Source organism: Ovis aries, chromosome 7, assembly GCF_016772045.2.
Source record: "Ovis aries strain OAR_USU_Benz2616 breed Rambouillet chromosome 7, ARS-UI_Ramb_v3.0, whole genome shotgun sequence".
Classification (NCBI taxonomy): Eukaryota; Metazoa; Chordata; class Mammalia; order Artiodactyla; family Bovidae; genus Ovis; species Ovis aries.
Window position 1 is genome coordinate 100,614,600 of NC_056060.1, and position 23,626 is coordinate 100,638,225.

The 23,626-nt window shown below is 46.5% G+C and overlaps 1 protein-coding gene across 12 annotated transcripts in view; it reads right to left on the reverse strand.

The window, feature by feature from the left end:
• The window catches only part of RPS6KA5 (ribosomal protein S6 kinase A5), a 190,646-nt gene that overhangs the window by 131,277 nt on the left and 35,743 nt on the right, over positions 1-23,626 (reverse strand). The gene's annotated exons all lie outside the window — the stretch shown is intronic.

The following is a 23,626-nucleotide window of genomic DNA, read 5'->3' on the forward strand; positions in this document are numbered from 1 at the left end:
TTTATTCAGCAAACATTTACCGTCTGTAAAAGCCCCTCCAAGGCCGCAGGCTGTGCTCCACGCCCACTTCTGCCCCAAGCGCCCGAGCAGCCTGCACCAGCGCCTGACCAGGCTGGGCCCCAGCTCCCTCGGCCCCGATGCGCAAGCGCTGATCTCAGTGAAGCCCAAGACCTCTGCCAGTCCAAAATTCTAGAGCTATGCCGAAAACCAAAACCTCTTCAAAAACACATTCTGGAATAAACAAAATGAGGATACCTTACAATGAGTACCTTCCAGTGTACCCCACTGAATTCTGGTCCCACTCTACAAGAAGTTAAGAAGTGTGATGTTGGGGGAAGGTGGGGCAGAGTGCTCAGGCTGAAATGAATCTGGAAACAGTCAGCTTAAAGTTTCACAAGTTTCTTTAATGCCGAACCTCACAGACACTACACTGTGAAAATACACATCTGGAGCTTCAAGACTGAGACACTTACATCTGTCAAATTCACTGGACCACAAGTGACTTTTTATGGTAATACCGATCCGTACTGTGTGAGCCAGCAGATTAGAAAGACATGATTAAGAAAGGCTTAGCTCAAACCCTAGTTCTACCGCGTAAAAGCTCTGTCATCTAAACAGACTGCTTGACTTTTCTGTGTTTCCGATCCCTCTAGTGTGAAATGGGGAATAAACAGGCTGCCCTCAAAGCACACTGGTGCCTGCAGTTCATGTTCAAACGTGTTTCAAAGAGATGGACTGACGGGAGAACACAGGAATGGACAGATACGTGATAAAGAAGGGCTCACCAGCGGCTCAGTGACAGAGCCACCTGCAATGCAGGAGGCCCGGGTTCAATCCCTGGGTTGGGAAGACTCCCCTGGAGAAGGGGAAGGCTCCCACTCCAGTATTCCGGCCTGGAGAATCCACGGACTACAGTCCATGGGGTCACAAAGAGCTGGGGACATGACTGAACAACTTTCACTTTCACTTTTGGGACTATAATTTTTTTTAAAAATTAGACTAAGAACTTTTAACTAGAATTTAAAGTTTCAGAGGGAAAAGCAATTTCAGCATCTTTCTGAAGTTTAACTAAATGCATTAACTTAAAAAAGTATTTTAAATTGTGGTCACAATTAACCACAGAACAAAATTTACCATGTTAACCATTTTTAAGCATATGCTACTGCTAAGTCGCTTCAGTCGTGTCTGACTCTGTGTGACCCCATAGACGGCAGCCCACCAGGCTCCCCTGTCCCTGGGATTCTCCAGGCAGGAACACTGGAGTGGGTGGCCATTTCCTTCTCCAATGCAGGAAAGTGAAAAGTGAAAGTGAAGTTGCTCAGTCGTGTCCGACTCTCAGCAACCCCATGCACTGCAGCCCACCAGGCTCTTCCGTCCGTGGGATTCTCCAGGCGAGAGCACTGAAGTGGGTACCGCTGCCCTCTCAGTCTCGAGCACATCACACAGCACTATTCCGTCAACTCCGGGCACGTGGTGCACAACAGAGCTCTACAACTCTTCCACTGTGCAAAACGGATTTCACTCAACAACGCCTCTTCTCCCTCTCCCAAACTTCCAGAAACCACCATCCCATTTTTGGTTCCGAAGAGTTTGACTATCAGCGCATACTTTCATAGTGAGACCAAACCAGTGTACGTGGTCCACGCCTCAAGTTCACACTGGCTTCAGTAAAAACCTAAAATGAATACCCAAGGCAGTATCTTAACATCAATACGATAAAACAGCATACCCTCCTGTAGTATGTCACAGACTACAGAAAAAGCAAGCTCACAGGAAACCATCACTTCTGCAATAATGAGCTGGCTCTAAATGAACAATAAAAGTTCTGTTATTTATTGCTGTAACTGAATGCTAAGTTCTGTCATTTTATTAAAAAAATTCTGAAAAGTTGAAGACATTAGCGAGTCACATGTTAGAAGTTACTACTCCCGATTCTATTAGGCATCATCTTTTATTTACAAGGTGTGTGATGGCCCAGCTTTCCGAAAGCACTGTCCACGTGTTAGGGGAAGCACACGGCCCGGACCGCCCGCCCGGACCCGCCCGCCCGGACAGGTGCCAAAGTAGCCGTCTGCATGAGTGGTTTTACAACAGGAGGTCCTGGTAAGGAACACAGAGCTAATGAGCCACCACCAATCGAAGAGTTCGGCAAAGGTGAAAAGGAGACACCACACGTCCGACCACCTCCCAGCATCCTTCTCCCCGGCCTCCATCTCGGCTGAACAAGGCGTGCACCACCAGGAAGGACTCTGAGTCAGAATGATTGGCTGAAGACCACCCAGAAACTAACCCCATCACCATAAAACCTGCAAGCCATGTGGCAGAGCGGTCCTCCCGGAGCCCCTCACCCTCTGCCCTCCGCCCGGGTGCCCCTCTCCCAGTAGAATTCCTTGCACGGTCAGCACATGTGTCTCCTCAGACAACTCATTTTCTAGTGTTAGACAGGAGCCCAGTTTCGGGCCCTGGAAGGGGTCCCCCTTCCTGCAAAACATATACTATTTCTCCCATATCTGTATTTGCAGCTGGACTAAGGGAGGTAAGGAACTCTTCTGATACACAGTCACTTCAGCCTTTTTTTCGCTAACCACAGAATTTTTCTCATAGGAAATCAGCAAGAGGTCATAGATTAATTACACTTGGTTCCTATATGCAGAGTCCATCATGAGAAACACTGGGCTGGAAGAAGCACAAGGTGGAATCAAGATTGCTGGGACAAATATCAATAACCTCAGATATGCAGATGACACCACCTTTATGGCAGAAAGTGAAGAGGAGCTAAAAGCCTCTTGATGAAAGTGAAAGAGGAGAGTGAAAAAGTTGGCTTAAAGCTCAACATTCAGAAAACGAAGATCATGGCATCCGGTCCCATCACTTCATGGGAAATAGATGGGAAACAGTGGAAACAGTGTCAGACTTTATTTTGGGGCTCCAAAACCACTGCAGATGGTGACTGCAGCCATGAAATTAAAAGACGCTTACTCCTTGGAAGAAAAGTTATGACCAACCTAGATAGCATATTCAAAAGCAGAGACATTACTTTGCCGACTAAGGTCCGTCTAGTCAAGGCTATGGTTTTTCCAGTGGTCATGTATGGATGTGAGAGTTGGACTGTGAAGAAGGCTGAGTGCCGAAGAATTGGTGCTTTTGAACTGTGGTGTTGGAGAAGACTCTTGAGAGTCCCTTGGACTGCAAGGAGATCCAACCAGTCCATTCTAAAGGAGATCAGCCCTGGGATTTCTTTGGAAGGAATGATGCTGAAGCTGAAGCTCCAGTACTTTGGGCACCTCATGCAAAGAGTTGATTCATTGGAAAAGACTCTGATGCTGGGAGGGATTGGGGGCAGGAGGAGAAGGGGACGACCGAGGATGAGATGGCTGGATGGCATCACGTACTCGATGGACGTGAGTCTGAGTGAACTCTGGGAGTTGGTGATGGACAGGGAGGCCTGCATGCTGCGATTCACAGGGTCACAAAGAGTCGGACACGGCTGAGCAACTGAACTGAACTGACTACAAAGCGTGCCATCCAGGAAGCCCTCGTCTCTCACAGACGCGGCTCAGATGGCCTGTGAGGCCTGTTTTCACTCATAATCCACTGTCTCTATTCTTTGGTTCCTGACACAGATTAAACTTTGCCTGCAAAGAGGGCTCAAGGCTTCCCCAGTCTCCAGTCCTGGGGGAAAGGGAACTGGCAGAGCTCATGATGAATGGGCAGCAGGACGCCTCTGTGCCTGAGTGGTCGCTGGGGTCCAGGTTCCCCACGAGGTGAGGTCAGTCAGCTCTGCTTTCTTCTTTTTAGAATTCTCTTCAGAATCTCCTCTCCTGGCCTTAGTTGCTGACAAGTTTATTTACTCTTTGTGTGCCTGGTGAGCTAAGGTGGAACTTGGGAGAGGGTCTTCCCTCCCTCACACTTCAAACCCCAGGATCTAGAAAAACTCAACAATGCTGGGCTTGAAAAGCATTTAGCCCTAGGCTTATAACAACACACTTTATCCACCTTAAGTTTCTCTGGGAATTTATCTTTCCTGGCCTGTCGTTAACTGAGAATGCTCAGATTCCAGTGAACAAGCTTGGAGGGAGCATCTGCTCTAGAGGAGAGTCCCCGTGGCCCAGTGGAGCTCACCCAGGTCAAGGATTCACTGTAACGGCCAGAGAGCAAGCCCCTCAAAACGCTTTACTCTGCCCTGTCTTAGCCCCCACTGGGGCCCAAGCAGATGTGCCTGCAGTAGGGCTTTTGCCCAACGCTCGCAGCTCACACTGGGGCTCACTCTTGGTGCGCCTTCGCTCCGAGGCTTTGGACAAACGCTCCCGCCACTGCAGTGCGTCGCAGCGTCCAGAGGAGGCTCTGCCCCGAGCACCCTCTGTGCAGGCTTCTGGCAGACACCAGGCTTCAGCTCCTTCGGGTAAATGCCTAAGAGCACAGCTGCTGGGTCGTGCTTAAGCTTACCTTCAAGTTTTCTTTTTAATTCATCTGAATTTGTTACAACTTTAAAGCAGAATGTGACTTGAGCATCACATTTCCGTTCACAATACTCGCTCGAGTTACTTTTACAAGGGCTGTGCGACATGCCTGGACAGGCTTATCATTCTGCTGCCCTAAACACTGTTCTTTGAAAACAAGCCCTATGTATGGACAACCCCGGTGGTTCAGATGGTAAAGAATCTGCCTGCAATGCAGGAGACCTGGATTCAATCCCTGGGTCAGGAAGATCCCCTGGAGAAGAGAATGGCAACCCACTCCAATATTCTCGCCTGGAGAATCCCGTGGGCAGAGGAGCCTGGGAGACTACACCCCACGGGGTCACGAAGAGTCAGACACGACTGAGTGACTGACACTTTCACTTTGACGTATGGACAAGGACTCCCATCAAGGTGGTTCAGTGTAACACACTTCATTTCCAGAGGCCTGGCACATGCAGTCTGGAACCACAGGGGCTGAAAGGTTTCAAGAGTAGATCGCAGAAGATGAAAAGCTGCTTTAACGAGTGTTTCTTTTGAACACCAAGGTACACACTTCAGAACACTTTAGTGACAAAAGACTCGGTTTAGTGAAGAATCTGTTTTACAGCCAACGCTTCAGACCACGAAGCTGACACAGGTGAATACACCCTACCACAAGCGTAGGTGCTTCCGCCTGTTACGACGAGCCGACGCGATGCTAGAGAGGAACAGGCAGCTCCATCAGCAACGCCAGGGCCACCCGAGAAACACCGCCCTCGGCAGGAGACGGCTCGCCCCACGGGCAAGACGCGTATTTCATATCCAAGGTAATGCCCAGACAGTCTTCCCAAGTTGCTGTAGCAACTCTGCACGCACGCCAACAGCAGATGAGAGTCCCCGTTGCCCCACGTCTTCACTGACACTTGGTTTCCTCGGTGCTCTGAGGTTTGGTCATTCTACTTGTTCGATGGCCATCTCACTGTTGTTTTAACCGGCATTTCCTTGATGACACATAACTTTTCATACGCTTATTTGCCACGGGTGTATTTTCATCAGAGCGATGTCTGTCAAGGTTACTGGCCCACTGTTAAAAATCAGGTTATTTTCTTATTGAGTTGTGAGAAGCTTCTGTATATTTCAGATAAGTCACTTATCAGATAATGTATTTTCTAGGTATTTTCTTCCAGTGTGTGACTTGTCTTCTCAATCTCCTGACACTGACTTTTACAGAGCAGAATTTTTGAATTTTAACAATTTCAATAACGTCCCACTTGTCAATTCTTGCTCACGGATCATGCCTTTGGAGTCGCACCTTAAAAGCCATCACCACACCCGAGGCCATCTAGGCTGTCTCTCTCTGCTATCTTCTAGGACTAGAAAGTTTTGTGTTTCACTCTGAGGTCTGTTGCTGGGTGCCAGCATGAGGAATTCCGCCCATGGCAAAGGTCATGAGGAAGGAGGCTTGGCATTTGCAAAGGCGTGATCAAGCCTCAGGAAACCCCGTTCCCGAGCATCTAACCCCCAAACCAGAGTCTGTTTTATGCTCTCACCTACACCTCTGACTTTACGGGGGGCTCTCCCCCATAACCGTTTCTCTCTGAGAAGGAGCAAACGTGCAGCTCCAAGGCGATAAAAATTCTTGGGCGTGACAAGAGTGTTTCAGCTTACGGACTCCTCTGAAGGTTATCTTGCCCACCTGTGCAGGTTCGTCCGGCCACATGTGATTGTTTACAGCCTCCCAACCTGAGAGGCACGAGATGTTTTAGACTTACTAAAGGCAAATTATTTTGGGGAGTTGGAAATTATTAGTATAGTGTGTTGGTTAGGAATTATATTGGTGAAGGGTTCTTCATTTGTTGTGTCAATAATTGCTACTAATTCCCTGCTCTGGGTGGGACAAGGATGTCTCAGGTCAAACCTCTCTGCTGACAGACTAGCTTGTGTGACAGGATTATCCGTACTCCTGCCACATGTTTACCACCTCTCAACCGTAAACAACACAGAGTTTTGGAGTATTTTGAGAGTCTTAATTAGCATAGGACTTTTTCTTCTTGTTGAGTCAATGACTGCCGCCAGGCCTCCATATCCTTAGGCACCTGGGAATATATTAATCAATGTATTTGGAATATAGCAAAGGAAATATGGTAGTTTTTGATGTTAGCAATACTAGACTTTTTGAGTTAATGGATTTTCTCTTTTGTAATAGATCACTGTACTTTGTTATAAATCACTGTGTCCTTGCTATGTAAGAATGTAACTTTATCATATCGTAAGACTAAATAGATCTTAAGGGGAGCATTGGTGAAAGGATTTTCATTTGTCGGGCTGATGTTTGCTGCTAAATCTCCATGTTCCCTACCCTTATAATGAATATAACTAACATATAGGAGAAATAAGTATTAACCTTTAAGCATATAGGAAAAATAAGTATTAACCTTTAAGACTAATCATGTTAACCTTGAGTTAAATAAATTCCTTTCTTGATTGTAGCTCACTACACCCTCACCCTATAGGAATGCAGCTTTATTTGGAGGATGGTGCCTGGTTTAAGAAAAAACACCCTTGGAAGAAATAAGTTTTTTGGTTATCAGAAAGAAAGGATCATTAAATGTCAGCAGGTCTCACTCATGGCCAGAAGATGATGTAATATCCCTAAGACCTTTTTTTTATACATTTATGTGAAGCACCTGATTTTGACAAAGGTCAGGACTGCTGACTCCCACGTGACTCTGTATTCATCCCTGTGTGTAACAAAAGGTATATAAGCAAACCCCAAAATAAAGAAATCGGATCAGTTTCCGGAAAGACTGATTCCCCCATGTCGCATCTTTCTTGCTCCCGTTTTTCTGGCTGAATTCCCATCTGGAGCATGGATGCTATTCCACGTAATCCAAGTTATTCAGCCTCCTTTTCTCCACTAATCTTCCTACTACACTATCCATTTCTAATCTCTCTATATCTGTGATTAAATATGTATTTTTCCAAAGACGTCGACTCCGTCCCCACCTTCGAATCACCCTGGATCCACCGGGGCTGGACCCCGGCAGTCTGTAACACACTGTGAGCTAACTTCTGTGGAGGATGCAAGCTAGCTCACCAGGTCCGGGTCTCACACGGGGGTGTCCGGCTGCTCCAGCATCACCCGCTGCCAGGACCGAGACAGCTCCACCGTGCTGTCTTTGCCCCGCTGTCGCAGACCCCCTGACTCTATCGGTCCAGGTCCACCTCCGGGCTCTCCAGCCTGCTCCCCTGCTCTATCTGCCGACTCCATCCTCAGTGGCACGCTGTCTTGCTGCCTGTAAGCCTGACCGTGAGTCTGAGAGCAGTGTGGTGCCAGTCTCTCAACCGCCCTTCTCCTTTAACACCATGTTGGCCATTCTGCGCCTCCTGCCTGACCACGGGAGCTTTAGAATCAGCTTGCTGATCTACACAAAATAACGTGCGCTTGCATTTTGATAGCAACTGCGCTGAATCTGTAGACCAAGTTGGGAAGACCTGACATCTCACCAATACTGAGTCTTACTATCCATGAGCACAGACCATCTCTCCATCTGTCTAGCTCTTCTTCAGTGCCTTCAACAGAGCCGTGCAGTTTTCCTCACACAGATCTCATACATGCTTTGTTAGATTTATACCTAAGTATTTCATTTTGGGGTGTGTGTGTGCAAATTTAAATGGTATTGTTTTAAATTTCAAATCCGACGTGTTTATTGCTGGTAGGAAGCAGATGAAGTATATTAATCCTGTGTCCTAAAACTGTAATAAGACTGTAACTGCTTGTGTATCAGGAGGGTTTTTGTTGTTGCTGTTAACATTGATTTTTTTCAAATTTTCCACACTCTCAACATGCTTTTAATTTGCATTTTCTTCATGACATGTTGAATATCTCTTCATGGATAGACTGGTCATTTACAGTTTTGTGTCTGTGAACGGTCCACATCCTTTGCCCATTTTTTGCAGCACTATTTGTCTAACTGTTGAGTTGTAAGAGTTCTCCACATATTTTAAGTAGAAGTGCTTTGACAGACACATGTTTTGCAAAGGCATTCTCCACTCTATAGTTTGGCTTTTTATTCAACTGCGTCTTTTTAAAGAGTGAGTTTTAAGCTTTCTGATGAAGCTGTGACTTTTCTCTTTTGCAGCCTATGCTTCCTGGACTCTTGCTGCCCGCTCAGCGTCACACAGATGCTCTTTGAAATGTTCTTCTGGAAATTTAATAGTTCTAGCTCTTGCATCTAAGCCTATGATCCAATTTGAGTCAATTTTCTTGTTAGTGTGGGGTAAAGTTCAAGACTCATTTTTCCTCATATAGATGTCTAGTTGTTCTGGTACCATTTTTAAAAAAAACAAACAAACCTTTTTTTTCGTTACTATTGATTTATGTTGGTTCATTTGTTAAAAACCAATTTGCCATTTAAGTGTGGATTTATTTCAGGACCCTATTCTGCTCCAGCGCTCTATGTGCAGTCTTATGCTAGAGGCTCGCTGCCTCAGTTACCATGAGACTTGAATCAGGCGATACAACCTCCAGTCTAGACAATTTTCAAGACTGTCCTGTGTTCTCTTATAAATTTTAGAATTAGGGTTTCAATTTCTACCCCAAAAAGCCTGCTAGGATTTTAACGAGAGTGTTTAATCTATAACACTTATTTTCAGCTAAACTACTGGGTTAATAGTTTAATCTATTAGCAATCTAATATAATTATTGATATGGTTGGGTTTGGGTCTATCACTTTATTATTAATTTTTAACTTGTCACTTCTGTTGTATGGTTCCATTTTTGTATTTTCCTGACTTTTGAAAAATTATTTGAATTTTTTTAGAATTTCATTTCCATTTCCACACTCACATCTCACCTTCCCTTCTCTGCACTATTTGCACAGTCGCTGCTCTGAGGAGTACAATATGCACCTCTCTGACTATTCACACTTCTCTGACAATTGGAAACAGTGCCATTTCACATGAAATACAAAAGCTCTGCAGCATCCTTCCTGCTACAGCCACTACACATTGTATGGGATCTATAATATCTTCCACGCGTGTTATAAACTTCACAATGTTATGAGTTTCGCTTATATAATTTATAAAGAAATAAAGAATAACGAGAGACTTCTGCGCTTCTCCAGATACTTATAGTTTCTGATGACGTTTCTTTTTCAAGGATTCAAAATTCCACCTGGTACCACTTTTCTTCAGCCTTGAAGAACATCCTTTGCCTTGTCTTGTAGGGCCAGTGATGAATTTTCTGAGTTTTACTTTATCTGAAAGAGACATGCTTTTACCTTGGTTTAAATTTTTATTGAGACATAATTAACATGTCATAAATTCACCCTTTACAAGAATATAATCCAGTGGCTTTCAGTGTGCTCACAAGGTGGTGCCCTCACCATCAGAACCACCCTCATTCCTGGCGGGTATTTCCCTCTGATAGAGAACTCTGCATGGCAGGCTCTTTTCCCTTTGCTTCCAGCACTTCACACGTCCTTCCACTCTCCTGGTTCATAGAGTAAAAGTGAGTCATCACACGGGGCATCGCTCCTCTGTCTGAAACGTGCGATTTCTCCCTCGCTGCTCTCAACAGTGCTTACCTTTGGCTTTCAACAGTGTTGCCATGCTGTGTCCTTTTCTTGCTGTTATTTTGATTTTTATTGGCGTATAGCTGATTCGCAATGCTGTGCTACTTTCTGCTGTACCCAAAAGTGAATCAGATACACAAATACATATATCTACTCTCTTCTACCTCCTGAGAAATCTGTATGCAGGTCAAGAAACAACAGTTAGAAGTGGACATGGAACAATGGACTGCTTCCAAATTGGGAAAGGAGTACGTCAAGGCTGTATATTGTCACCCAGCTTATTTAACTTATAGGCAGAGTACATCATGAGAAACACTGGACTGGAAGAAGCACAAGCTGGAATCAAGACTGCTGGAAGAAATATCAATAACCTCAGATATGCAGATGACGCCACCCTTATGGCAGAAAGTGAAGAACTAAAGAGGCTCTTCATGAAAGTGAAAGAAGAGAGTGAAAAAGTTGGCTTAAATCACAACATAAAAAAGATCATGGCATCCGGTCCCATCACTTGTTAGCAAACAGATGGGGAAACAATGGAAACAGTGAGAGACTTTATTTTTTTGTGCTCCAAAATCCCTGCAGATGGTGACTGCAGCCATGAAATTAAAAGATGCTTGCTCCTTGGAAGAAAAGCTAAGACCAACCCAGACAGCATATTAAAAAGCAGAGACATTACTTTGCTAACAAAGGTCCATCTTCTAGTCAAAGCTATGGTTTTTCCAGTAGTCATGTATGAATGTGAGAGCTGGACTGTAAAAAAAGCTGAGAGCCGAAGAATTGATGCTTTTGAACTGGGGTGTTGGAGAAGACTCTTAAGTCCTGTGGACAGCAAGGAGATCCAACCAGTCCATCCTCCAGGAAATTAGTCCTGAATATTCATTAGAAGGACTGATGCTGAAGCTCCAATACTTTGTCCACCTGATGCGAAGAACTGACTCATTGGAAAAGACCCTGATGCTGGCAAAGACTGACGGTGGGAGGAGAAGGGGACGACGGAGGATGAGAAGGTTGGATGGCGTCACTGACGTGATGGACGTGAGTTTGACAAAGCTCCGGGAGCTGGTGATGGACAGGGGGGCCTGGCGCGCTGCAGTCCATGGGGTCACACAGAGTCGGACCTGACGGAGCGACTGAACTGAGCCGAGCCCTTTTCTAAGATTCTTTCCCCGTAACGGTCATTACAGAGCGCTGAGCAGAGTTCCCTGTGCTAACCGACAGGTCCTTATCAGTTATCCATTTTACATACAGTGGTCTGTGAATGTCAATCCCGAACTCCCCATTTATCCCTCCCCCTCTTGCCCCTAGTGACCGTAAGATGTTTTTCTACACCTATAACTGTTCCTGTTGTATAAGTAAGTTTACTTGTACCCTTGTCTTAGATTTCACAGACAAGTGATATCATATAATATTTGCACTTCTCTGCCTGAAAACACCTCTAGGTCCATCACGTTGCTGCAAATGGCATCATCCCATTCTTTCCCGTGACTGAGCAATACCCCACTGTAAACACGGTGGGCCTTCTTTACCCACTCTCCCGCTGATGGACATTCAGGTCGCTTCCAGACAGGCTGTGGCCTTCTTTGGGGTCACCTGGCCTGGCACTCACCAAGTATCTTAGATCTCCGAGTTTCTGTTTTTCATCCAATTTGAGAAGTTTTTGCCTTAATTTTTCAAATGTTTGTTTTATCCCATTCCCTCTCTCCTCACTTTCTTAAGATTCCGACTGCACATATGTTTGATTGTTTGATACTAAGAGGTCCCTGAGACTCTATTCATTTTCTTCTAATGTTTTCTCTGCTCTTCACATTAATCCCCACTGTTCTACCTTCAAGTCCACTTACACTTCCTTCCAACATCTCTATTCAACTGTTAAACCCATCCGACAGACTCTTACATTTCAGACACTGGACTCATCATTTCTAGAAATTCCATGTGGTTCTTTTTCATTGTTTCTATTTATCAGATAAGATTTTTTATTTTTTCACTCGCAGAGAACATGCTGCTTTATTTCACTGAGGATATTTTAAGAGACGTTTTAAAATTCTTGTCTGCTACTGCCAATATCTCGTGCATCTCAGGCTGGAATTCAGCTGTTTTTATTTCCTCCTGGGATATAATCCATTTCCTTGATCCCTCCTATGTAGGATAATTTTTTATTGTACTCTCAACATTAATCCTTAAATGCTAACTAGTGAAAACTCTAAGATTGTTATTTCTCTCCAGCAAGAGTTTCTTTTGTTTTAGCCAGCAAATATCTTGGTTTTGCCTGGACTGACTTGAATTACAAATCAGTTTCTTAGAAGGCAGCTCTAGGCCACTTCAGATTTGTTTTTTAAGTCAAGCTGTTCTGAGACTGTCGTTTTCATGCATGGTTCGAAGTAAATGCACAAATTTTCGTACACAAAATTTGAGGACTCTCCCTCCTCTGAGGCTGCTCTCTTTCTTTTAGGGATTCCTCCACTATCTTCAGTGGCCAAGGTTCTCTGACCTTAGTTTCCCAGTTTCTCTGACCAGAGACCATTGTTTCTTCATCAGAGTCCAAAGAACATGACCTGTGCTCACCCTGAAGCTAAACTTAGTGGAACGGCGATGCGGCCTTCCCCGCCTCCTCCCACCGTGTGCTCTCCCTGAGGGCCTGCTTCTGTCCACTCTCAAGGGCCTTAAACATTGCTTTCTTCTATTAAGTCCAGTGTTCACAGCTACTTTCTGCAAAGTTAATTCTCTAGAAGGTGGTCTTATTTTGATATTACAAGAAATAATGGTCTTCCTAAGTCAACATTCAAATAAAATAGCAGTTTCTGCTTTTCACTTCAACTACTACCCCTGGAAATTAACTTCAAAGAGCAAATAAAATCTTAAAGGTGATACAATATAGGCCCATCTCAGGGATCATGAACTTAATATCCATATGAGTCTTTCTTTTACATCGTATCTGTTAGACACACATATGGAAGCAAATCTACAGGGGACTCTATCACGTTTAGGCGCTGGGGAATACTGTTAATTAAAAAGATTTTTTTCATTGTGTTAATGACAAAACACATAAAAGCAAACAAAAATACGATGCTGTAAGAACCCAAGCAGTGGCAAACAGATATCCAAGCACTGAGTCTAGGAGTCTAAATGGTTCTCATTTCTCCGGCATTATTTTTCACTGTAATCAGAAGTCTTTGAGCATGAAAGTCTAAAAATAAACTACGTCTCTCTTAATTAAACTGCCAACCTAAGAGCAAGAGCCCAACCTTCCCAGCAATGCTACTAATGTCATTAGAACAAGACTTAAATATTTACGCGTTTTACTTCATCCTAGAGGCACACTGCACAGCAGCCCCTTAGAGGAGCCTGTGCTTCTGAGTCCTCTACCTGCCTCAGCAAAGTCCACAGTGACATGTCAGGTGACCTGCAGCCGCCCGGATGTCTGGGACCAGATGGGGCCGGAAGCAGACCTGTGCCTGAGAGACAGAAGTGTCTGCTGCCTGTCCTCACGTGCGGAAGGAGACGGCGCTTCCTCCCCCTGCGCCAGGCCTGCTTCTGTCTAGCTCTTCCCAAAGATAGAAAGAAGTTACTCGTTACTGAAGAGTCTAAACTCTGACTGGGGACAGTCAGTAGCAAGCGGAGTCTCTGTGTTAAGAACAGTCTCCACCCAAGGCCTGTTCTTTTTCTTTTTTGGCTCAAACTTCTGGCCTGGCCTGACCTCTTGAGAAGGCCATTCTCTTGCATGCCTCCTTTCACTGTACAGAATGGTTAGTAAGTGGATGTGGAGGTTCCCTTGGGACCTAGTGTTCACTTATTGTGTGTTCTTTCTAACCTGCAGGTCACACAGCTCAACATGCTGGTCCCAAGATTACGGTTAGACAGGTTTGGGAGGGACGTAGGAGTTCTCACTTAGGTAAACTACATGCGCCGATGCCGCTTTAAGAAGAGCTCTGCACTGGCCTATCGGAAGCTTGCTCAGCTTTTACAGACAATGCGGTGCAGAGTCCCACCAGCTGCTGTTCCTTGCAGACAGCTCCCTCATGACTCTTGAGGAATTAAGAGTGATATGGCTGCGCAGACTTTGGGCACTTCTGGATTTCCAGCTGTAACAGCTTAATTGCACCAAAATCTCATCCTCAGCGCCTGAATCCTATATAAAAGAATGAACTCCCACAGAAACAATGCCTATGGAAACTCTTCACAAATACCCAAATAACAAACAATATCAACAAACTTTAAAAATGTCGTCTAGAGCTACTTAGTTGGTACACAGTATGATCGTATCATTGCTCATTCAGCTCAGTTCAGTCGCTCAGTCGTGTCTGACTCTGTGACCCCATGAACCGCAGCACGCTAGGCCTCCCTGTCCATCACCAACTCCCGGAGCCTGCTCAAACTCATGTCCATCGAGTCGGTGATGCCATCCAAACATCTCATCCTCTGTCGTCCCCTTCTCCTCCTGCCTTCAATCTTTCCCAGCATCAGGGTCTTTTCCAATGAGTCAGTTCTTCTCAGCAGGGGGCCAAAAGTATTGGAGTTTCAGCTTCAGCATCAATCCTTCCAATGAATATTCAGGACTGGTTTCCTTTAGGATTGACTGGTTTGATCTCCTTGCGGTCCATTTTGATGCCCACATCATATGAGTTATTAAATATTAGCAAAAGTCAACTAAAACAATAAACATTTCTAAACTTTTCAAGGCCTACTTTAGGCCTCTTTTATTAGTTAAGGTAGTCTCCGCTCATCAAAAGAATTTGAAGATTTTTTATACTAATTCAATATCAATCATTTAGAAAGGACAGGTGTGAATAATTTTTAATGCTTTACAAAGCAATTTTAACAAATTTTTTTTCTTATTAAAATATTAGGAACTCTCCCACTGAAGATCCGTCCCTTCCTGGGACTTCCCTGGAGGCTCAGGGGCTAAGAATCTGCCTTATGAATGCAGGGGACACAGGCTCAGTCCCAGTGGGGCACTAAGAGCCCGCCTGCCTGTGCCGCAGCCAAGGAATCTGCACCACAACGAAGGGCCCTGCAGGGCACAGCGAAGGTGAGCTGGCGAATTCATAGAGAGAGCCCTTCCCCCCTGACCAGTGCTGTCACCCTATGCTGTGCTCTTACTGGTCAGGAAGTCACTGTTAAGACTAAACTTAACTAAACCCTTTACAAGAAGTCAATGGATTTTTCAAAAATATGTTTGCTGCAACTCTGATAAATTTCACTTAATACAAAAACTCTCTTTAGAAAAGTCTGATGAACACTTCTTAAAGGAAAAATCTTGTATTATACAATGAATATAAAATACTTGATTCTTTACGCTGTAAGTGGATCCCTCCAGCTTCTCCTAAATATTAATGTAGATGTGTGCACGGTGGGAAAACATGACTGACAAAACTTTTAAAATAATAAATTTAGACTAAAAAGATCATTGTCTTTTCTCCCAAATTCAAAGAGCATTTTTGTTTTTTACTATAAAACAATCCATGTTCAAAATTTAAGACGACAAATAGTATAAACAGGCTTTCTAAAGAGACCCTGAAAATCTCCACAGCCCCACCACTCAAAGATAACTATCGTTAATCTTTGGCATGTTTTTCTAGGATTTTAGCCACAAACAAACGATTGATAAATGCTTCTTAACTTTCTAGGCAATTCTATTATCAAATGTAATTTGTAAAGCACATAATCTATATATATATATATTTTTTTTAGGTTGTGAGATATTTAACTTGGAACATCCCACTCTCACGGAGGAAAAGAATCAGTAACAACACATTTTATTCTGTTGCCATAGTTTCTGCTAAGCTGCACACATGTAATTGCACAGAGGATGTGCTGAAATCATTTTATTAGATCCAATGATTCACTTATGCTAACGTGAAAGGCTTAATTTAACAGCACTTTTACAATTAAAGTAGAAATAAAGAGGATAATGCTTCTGAAGCCATTTGAAGTAGGTTTCTTGGTCTATGACTAAGACACTCATATACTAGATTTTATTCAGTGAATTAGTTACTTATTAAATTCGCAATAAGCTCTGAAAATGGAGTTTAATAGAAAAGACTACGGAGTCTGTGGACATTAAAGGGAATATCAGCATCATGTGAAGCTACCAGACAGCCTTATTGAGAATTACTGGTCCTCGAGGATGAGATGGCTGGATGGCATCACTGACTCGATGGAAGGGAGTCTGAGTGAACTCCGGGAGTTGGTGATGGACGGGGAGGCCTGGTGTGCTGCGATTCATGGGGTCACAAAGAGTCGGACACGACTGAGCGACTGAACTGAACTGATTCCCTCATTTAAGAAACATTTACCAAGTGCCTCCTAATACCTGAACCAAGTGTTAGGTCTGCAGCCAACAAGTACAGGATTTAAACTAGCCAAGACGAGAGAATGGCTGGGAGATTCCGGACCAGAAGAAGGGATGGAACAAAAGCATAAGTAGGAATAAGTATTTTCCCACCAGAGAATATCAGCTGTAAGAAACACGCGGGAAAACCAGTAAAAGCATGACATAAAATAGATACGAGAAACGCGCTGGTTCCAAACCTAGAATGCCAGACTAGCTTCAATTGAACCAAAACTACTGAATCCGTAAGTAACAGCAGCTCCTGACGAGACCGGAGTACGGCTCCAGGAGAACTACCCCAGCAGCAGCATGCTGCCGTGTGGATACAGCAAGGGGAGCGAATGCGAAAAGCTGGAAGGCCGCTGCGACAGACTAGATGAGTGCTGAGAGGACCGAGTCCAAGCACGGACAGAACCTGAAAGGAAGGGGAACAGTGAACCCAAGACTCACCGAGACAGGGCTTCCCTGGCGGCTCAGCGGCCAAGCACCCGCCTGCCAGCGCAGGAGACGCGGGTTCAGCTCCCGGTCCGGGAGCGCCCCTGCCGCAGAGCAGCCCAGCCCGGGAGCCACAGCTCCCGAAGCCCCCGGGCCCCTGTGCTCGTGGCGCACAACCAGACAGACCAGAGCAGCGAGACGCTCACACGCCCAAACTAGAGAGAAGCCGCAGCAAGGGAGACCCGGCCCAGGCAAGCACAAGTATGCAGTGTGTGTGTGTGTGAGTCTGTGAGTGTGTGTGTGTGTAGAATCACTGAAATACTGCAGGAAGCATCTGCTGAACACCTGACTTGGGAGCTGAAACTACAGAAGCAACCAGGACAGGACCCCCACTTTCAGATGAGCTGACTGAGCCACGCCATCTCCCCCCAGCGACCCCACATCTGGGCACAGGAAACCGTGGCAAATGGCAGCTGCTGACAGCGTCTTGCTGGAAGGGGAAGCTGGAAGGGAAAGCCGGAGGGGAGGCTTGGGGCTTCAGCACTGATTCTGAAGTGGCGGCACACCATCCCAAGGGCTATCATGCGGGGAGCTCTAGGCAAGGAAGTGCAGCTCCGCACAGACCGCACGTGGATGGGGTTCAGGACATGCTGCCCCAAAGCACAGTACCTTGGTAGAGTGAGTATTTTAAGCTGAAGGGATCTGAGAAACAGCGCAAGCAAGGACTCTCTGACCTTCCCCTGAAGTCAGCCACAGCCCCTCCCGTGCCAAGGCGCCCTCCCCGCTCACCCAGAGGAAAGGAGCATCCTTCCCTTTCAAGTCAGGGACACGGAGAGGAATCGGAACAGACAGATCTGCCAAGCTTCCCCCAGTTCACGACCCACACCCTTTTCCCATGAGGTTCCATTTTTCATTAAACCTAACATTAAAAAGCTCAGGTTTAACCATTTCTCTAAGACTTTATTTCCTCATGAAGGCCACCAAGTAACATAAAACTTACATGAAATCAATTTGTATGCTTCTCTGTTGCTAACTGTCTTCTGTTACAGGAATACAAGTTGAGAATTCAGAAGAGTAAAGAAAAAAGCATTCTTCTTTCCTCCCCTACAACACCCAAGGTTTTTAGAAGGGGACAAAGGCTAAAGTTTTAAGAAGAAAACCCTCAGGAGATCACAAAAAGAGGGCAAGTTTTGATGACGACCAAGAGTTAGGACGCAAGGAGAGAAAGGGCTAGAAAACGAATAAAGTGTAGAATCCAAGGGAAGACAAACGCCAGCTGAAGACTGGCCGGCAGGGTAGTCACTCTGTGATACACTGATAAATGCATATATTTGGTCTTAGTCCTAATAGCTTAGGAAGCTGCTGAGAGTGCTAAGAGTCTTGTCAGTTACTGAGGGAGGGGGCGGTGCCAGACACCAGGGACTCTGGACCCACCCTCCGCCTTCCCACCCCAGGGGCGGGAAGAGGGGCTGGACAGTGAGTTAATCACCAGCGGCCATTATTCAATCCAGCACGCCTGTGAAGAAACATCCCTGAAGACCCCTAAACGACAGGGCCTGGGGGTCAGAGAGCTTCTGGGCTGAAGCACACACACAGAGGCTGGGACGGCATCTTCCCTGAGAGTTCTAGGAAGTTCCACACTTCTCGGCACCTCCCACATCCCAAATACCCAGCCCAGCGAACCTCTTCCCTGTGATCCTGAGTTGCCGCTGTATGAAGAAATGAAAGTTGTATGAGTAAATTAAATAAATCGAGCCTCCAAACTACACAGGGAGGTCAAGGTACAAAGCTGGGGGTGGAGAAACAAAATAATATTCTGAAAAGTAATGGATACAGGTAGTTTTATTCAAGAACTGGAGATTAAAGGGAAGGAACTGAGGAAATGGGAAAGAACCCCATGAAACTTTTTTCCAGCCTGGAAGGCAGATGAATGAGAAAGCCCATGGACAAAGGGAACACGAGAAAGGCTGGGGGGTGCTTCAGCGAGCAGATCCCTCAGAAAGTGATAAACAACGGGATGCTGGTCAGAAAGGGCCAGAGAGGAGGACTGAAGGGCAGAGGTGGAGACAAGGGCATGTCACGGCGCTGCGGCTGGAAAAAGGGTTCTGCGTGGCCTAACGGGCGCAAATGGCCTCCGCCAGAGAAGCAGTGCCCCGAAACGAATCAAACGCCTCGGAAATCAGCTAAAACGCACAGCAGACAACGGAGTGAGGTCTACCGCAGAGCAGAGGATCCGAAGGCTTCTTCCACTGGCTCAGAGGCAAGAGTCCACCTGCAACGCAGGAGAGGTGAGAGAGGCAGGTTCAGTCCCCGGGTCGGCAGCCCAGCCCAGTGTGCTTGCTGGGAAGATGCCACGGGCAGCGCCTGGCAAGCTGCAGTCCCTGGGGCGGCACAACAGTGGGCACAGCTGAAGCCAGCACACGGCACTCAGAAGAGCTACAGCGTAAGAGGAGGGCAGCAAAGGCCGAGCGCACGGGGGCTGGGCAGAAGGAGCGCCGAGGCCGGGGCCAGGCCGGGCGGGGCCGCAGCACGCCCCGCGAGCAGCCTCGCCGACCGCTTGGGACCCCGGCTCCCAGGAGGGACACCCCTATCCTCAGGTGGCTGTGCTGTGCTCTCGCGCTGTTCCGTCTAGCTATCAGAACACACAACCATTCCCCTTTTCTCCTAATTCCATGCTCCCCCAAGCAAACCAATCTTCACTCGATACCTTTACCCCCAAACAAAAACGCACTAATTAAGGACACAGAGGTATGTCACGCACTGGTTGACCTGTGTTGCCCACTGTAAGCTGGTGAAGTGTCACCGGGGTTTGCATCAGTCTTCTGTGATGAAAACTACAACGAGATGCACGAAATCGAAGAATGAAGAGAAAACACAGCAGCGTTAACGATCCAACATTGAACCCTATCTGCCACCAGCAAGGAACACTTAATTAACAGCCATACGTACAAGACTCAGCAGCAGACCCCTGTCAGTGGCTTTCTGACTTTTTCTCATGTCAGAAGAAAAGGAGAACTATTACAAAAAGCAATACTTAGCTGAGGTTTAGTTTTGAATGCGAAAGGAAGCAGAGAAACGTCCCGTCTATCGCAGACGAAACAAATAATGCAGCTGTAACTCGTCATAAGCCTGTGACCTACAGAGTAACACCAACCTCTACAACTTCCACACGGTCAACATGAAATTTTGCCAATTTTCAGATACTTAACTGATTTTTTTTCCTTGAGACATTAACTCAATTAAAAAAAAATGGGGAAACAAAAACTAACAAGTTAATGAAAAAGTTCCTGTTTTAGGTGAAGACAAGACTTTCAGACCTGGCCCAAATTCCCTATTCCTCATTAATTAGTTTCAGCTTCCCCTTTCCAGCACCTTCAGTAGTAAAGACATCAACATTAACCTCCAATTTCCAAGTGCCGGTGTGAGCAAGATCACACCACGACATTGTGGGCACCTTCCTCTTTTTAAAACTTTCTTTTGTTAGGAGCCGTGACCGAGAAAGGCTCAGGGACGGGCCGCCTGAGATCCCACACCCTGGCCCTAGCCAGCCGCACTGTGTGTTCATTTCTGCTCCTTTGCTGGTAGGGCGGATCCCCGTTACCAGCAGAGGCCTGTCAGCTCCTGAGAATCTAGACTGACAGGCCGAGTCCTGCAGACCCTCAACCTGTGCCAGTCAGACACCCCCAGCCCAGGGCTCCATGAGGTCCTCAGCAGACGCCCTCAGCTCCCGCCAAGCCACTGAGGGCCATCGCGGTTCTGTACTGCAACCAGCCAAACAAGGTTTGGGTCCTTCTCTGCACCTGATGAAAGACAAAGGTGAAAGTGAAGCGGCTCAGTCGTGTCCGACTCTTTGCGACCCCCTGGACTGTAGCCCACCAGGCTCCTCCATCCATGGGATTCTCCGGGCAAGAATACGGGAGTGGGTTGCCATTTCCTTCTCCAGACCTTCCTGACCCAGGGACTGAAGCCGGGTCTCCCGCGTGGTGGGCAGACACTTTACCATCTGAGCCACCAGGGAATGAAAGACAAAAGCAAAACCCAAACACACAGAAAAAGCCTTCCTTAGCACAGGAGACTTGAGCGAAGGCGTCGGCGAAGCCAGAGGGCAGCAAGCACGGCAGCAACAGGCAGGAACTGGAACCGCGAGCACCCCCGATCCCTCCCTCCACCCCTCGGGAGGCCGTCACCTCGCCCATCCCCTGGTCTCACATCAGCTTTCTCACTTCCCTCCTTTCCTCCCTCCTTCCTCATCAGGAACAAAACCAGCAGATCTGGTCCCTTGTTTCTTACCAAGCAGCTTCCTCCACTCTGAGCCCCTCAGTGCCGGGTAACACCCGGACTCACAGCCCTGGGGGGCCCGGGCAGAAGGTGACCTCAGGGCACTCGCTGCCATGCCAGGGGCGCCGGTGCCCGCTGCGGCCGTAAGGCCTGGCTCCTCCTGCTTATTCACAGGCTGCCACGTAGGCGCCGGTCTCTGTGCGAGCATGCGGCCTATGTTGCTTCAGTCGTGTCCGGCTCTTTGTGACCCCATGCCAGGCTGTTCTGTCCCTGGGATTCTTCAGGCAAGAACACTGGAGCGGGTTGCCATGCCCTCCTCCAGGGTACCTCACCGTCTGCTAACTGAAGAAACACTCTGAAGGCTTCCTTGGAGCCGATCCTGCATGAAGCCCTGGCGAGCACACCCACTCTGAAATCAAGGGGCACGGGGTTCAGGGCGGCCACTCGGGCAGGCGGAGCAGTAAGGGGCAGGGAGAGGGGCACGACGGGGCACCGGCCCCGCTCAGTGTCCGCGGAGGCCAGGCACGGAAGGGCAGCACACAGCCTACCCGAAGGCGGAGAACACGGCCTGCCTGGGGACCTGCAGACCCCAAGCACCGCAGCACGCCAGGCCTCCCTGTCCATCACCAGCTCCCGGAGTCCACCCAAACCCACGTCCACTGAGTCGGTGATGCCATCCAGCCATCTCATCCTCGGTCATCCCCTTCTCCTCCCGCCTTCAATCTTTCCCAGCATCAGGGTCTTTCAAATGAGTCAGCTCTTCGCATCAGGTGGCCAAAGTACTGCAGTTTCAGTTTTATTATCAGTCCTTCCAAAGAACACCCAGGACTGATTTCCTTCAGGATGGACTGGTTGGATCTCCTTGCAGTCCAAGGGACTCTCAAGAGTCTTCTCCAACACCACAGGTCAAAAGCACCAATTCTTCAGCGCTCAGCTTTCTTTATACTCCAACTCTCACATCCATACATGACCACAGGGAAAACCATGGCCTTGACTAGATGGACCTTTGTTGACAAAGTAACATCTCTGCTTTTTAATATGCTGTCTAGGTTGGTCATAATTTTCCTTCCAAGGAGTAAGCGTCTTTTAATTTCATGGCTGCAGTCACCATCTGCAGTGATTCTGGAACCAATAAGCTGGAACCAAATATTTGGAACCAAATAAAGTCTGCTACTGTTACCCCACCTATCTGCCATGAAGTGATGGGACCGGATGCCATGATCTTCGTTTTCCGAATGTTGAGCTTTAAGCCAACTTTTTCACTCTCCTCTTTCACTTTCATCAAGAAGCTCTTTAGTTCTTCTTCACTTTCTGCCATAAGGGTGGTGTCATCTGCATATCTGAAATTATTGATATTTCTCCCAGCAATCTCGATTTCAGCTTGTGCTTCATCCAGCCTAGCATTTCTCATGATGTACTTTGCATAGAAGTTAAATCAGTAGGGTGACAATATACAGCCTTGACGGACTCCTTTTCCTATTTGGAACCAGTCTGTTCTTCCATGTCCAGTTCTAACTGTTGCTTCCCGACCTGCATACAGGTTTCTCAGAAGGCAGGTCAGGTGGTCTGGTGTTCCCATCACTTCAAGAATTTTCCTGAGTTTATTGTGATCCACACATTCAAAGGCTTTGGCATAGTCAATAAAGCAGAAATCGATGTTTTTCTGGAACTCTCTTGCTTTTCTGATGATCCAACAGATGTTGGCAATTTGATCTCTGGTTCCTGTGCCTTTTCTAAAACCAGCTTGAACATCTGGAAGTTCACGGTTCACCTATTGCTGAAGCCTGGCTTGGAGAATTTTGAGCATTACTTTACTAGCGTGTGAGATGAGTGCAATTGTGCGGTAGTTTGAACATTCTTTGGCATTGCCTTTATTTGGGATTGGAATGAAAACTGACCTTTTCCAGTCCTGTGGCCACTGCTGAGTTTTCCCAATTTGCTGGCATATTGAGTGCAGCACTTTCACAGCATCATCTTTTAGGATTTGAAATAGCTCAACAGGAATTCCAGCCCCTCCACTAGCTTTGTTTGTAGTGATGCTTTCTAAGGCCCACTTGACTTCACATTCCAGGATGTCTGGCTCTAGGTGAGTGATCACACCATCATGATTATCTGGGTCATGAAGATCTTTTTTGTACAGTTCTCCTTTGTATTCTTGCCACCTCTTCTTAATATCTTCTGCTTCTGTTAGGTCCAGACCATTTCTGTCCTTTATCGAGCCCATCTTTGCATGAAATGTTCCCTTGGTATCTCTCATTTTCTTGAAGAGATCTCTAGTCTTTCCCATTCTGTTCTTTTCCTCTATTTCTTTGTACTGATCACTGAGGAAGGCTTTCTTATCTCTCCTTGCTATTCTCTGGAACTCTGCATTCAAATGGGTATATCTTTCCTTTTCTCCTTTGCTTTTAGCTTCTCTTCTTTTCTCAGCTATTTGTAAGGCCTCCCCAGACAGCCATTTTCCCTTTTTGCATTTCTTTTTCTTGGGGATGGTCTTGATCCCTGCCTCCTGTACAATGTCATGAACCTCCGTCCATAGTTATTCAGGCACTCTGTCTATCAGACCTAATCCC